The sequence below is a fragment of the Suricata suricatta genome, chromosome 8 (assembly GCF_006229205.1).
Source record: "Suricata suricatta isolate VVHF042 chromosome 8, meerkat_22Aug2017_6uvM2_HiC, whole genome shotgun sequence".
Lineage (NCBI taxonomy): Eukaryota > Metazoa > Chordata > Mammalia > Carnivora > Herpestidae > Suricata > Suricata suricatta.
Window position 1 is genome coordinate 69,021,490 of NC_043707.1, and position 1,852 is coordinate 69,023,341.

A 1,852-nucleotide genomic window follows, 5' to 3' on the forward strand; every position below is an offset into this window, starting at 1 on the left:
TGTTTATTCTTCCTATCCATGAACAGGGAATATTTTTCCATTTCTTGGTGTCTTCTTCGATCTCTTTCATAAGTTTTCTATAGTTTTCATCATATAGGTCTTTCACATCCTTGGTTAGGTTTACTCCTAGGTATTTGATAAAACCTGACTGTTATTTTGAAGGGAATATTGTAATTATTACATTAAAAATTTTAATTTAATTAATTTATTTAAAAATGTTTATTTATTCTGAGAGAGAGAGAGAGAGAGTGCAAGTGAGCAGAGGAGAGAAAGAATTCCAAGCAGATACCACATTGGGAGCTCAGATCCCAATGCAGGGCTTGAACTCACGGACCATGAGATAATGACCTGAGCCAAAATCAAGAGTTAGATGCTTTACCAACTGAGCCACCTGGGTACCCCAATTATTTTTATTTTAGAGAGAGAGAGTGCATGAGCAGGAGACAGGGGCAGAGGGAGAGAAAATCCAAGCAGGCTCCATATTCAAGCATTGAGCCTGGTGTGGGGCCTGGATGATGACCTGAGTTGAAATCAAGAGTCAGACACTCAACCAACTGAGCTAACCAAGAGCACTAAAATTATTACATGTTAAAAACATTTTTTTTAGGGGCGCTTGGGTGGCTCAGTCGGTTAAACGTCCAACTTCGGCTCAGGTCATGATCTCACGGTTCGTGAGTTCGAGCCCTGCATTGGGCTCTGTGCTGACAGCTCAGAGCCTGGAGCCTGCTTCAGATCCTGTGTTTCCCTCTCTGTCTGCCCCTCCCCTGCTTATGCTCTGTCTCTCTTTTTCTCTAGCAAAGTAAATAAACTTTAAAAAGAACTTATTAGTAATGAAAAAGAACGTATATTTATATAATTATTTTTACCACATTTTAATCTCAGTATTTAAGCTTTGTTGAGGCATTGAAGCTTGAGTTAATGTTACAGTAAGTAAAATGCATTTGTTGCCTACTGTATGGTATACATTGTGCTAATTCCTTGAAGGTTTTTGCTTAGTTTTTATTTGTACACGGGAAACTAATATGACACTGTATGTTAACTAACTGGAATTTAAAGATGTATTTTAAATAGCAGTTCACTGGGCCACAACACTGACAACTGAGATTTCCTCAAATGAAGTCAGTGTACTAAGAGAGGAAGGTCAAATTAAATTCATGCATGGCTCTGAGCCCGCAAAAGTGGACTAGAACACTGTGGTGATGTACGTCTCTTCCATATCCCCTATAAATATGACAGTCTGATGAGTTCTTTTGTAAATTAAAAGTCTGGTTCTCTTCTACTTTTTATTATTAGTGAGGAATTTCTTGTCTCAGTTAAGCACACCTTGAATCTATTTTTAGTGAACACATGTCAGTTGAAAATGAAAGCAGGGAACAGGCTCTTATCTTAGTTTCTCAGAAATAGGCCAGATGTTAAGAAACAGCTCTTTCCTGTGTAATATGAATTGTGTACCATTTTTGTGCATTGATTTTGCTGTCAGGCTTGAGAATTTTTCTAGGGACTCTTTCTTTTAAACACTGGGTACTAAAGAGCTGTATTTCCTCACTTTCTAGTGCACTTGGAGTTTGGGTCCCTAAAATACTTATTCTAAAAGACACATCTCAAATTAATTTGCATGTTAGAATAATTACATTAAAAATTTATATATGTATATATGCTTAATGGTTTCAATTGTTAACCAGAATTATAGGTCTGGAAAGTTTTTATATTAAGCTGCAGAACATCTTAGGGTACTCAATAGCAGGAATTCATTTATTCAGTTGGGGTCAGTGAGTCTCATACACAATAGGAGGCAAGACCATCAAGTTAGAAAGACAAGTTGCAGTGTTTGTGTGTGTGTGTGGGGGGGGGG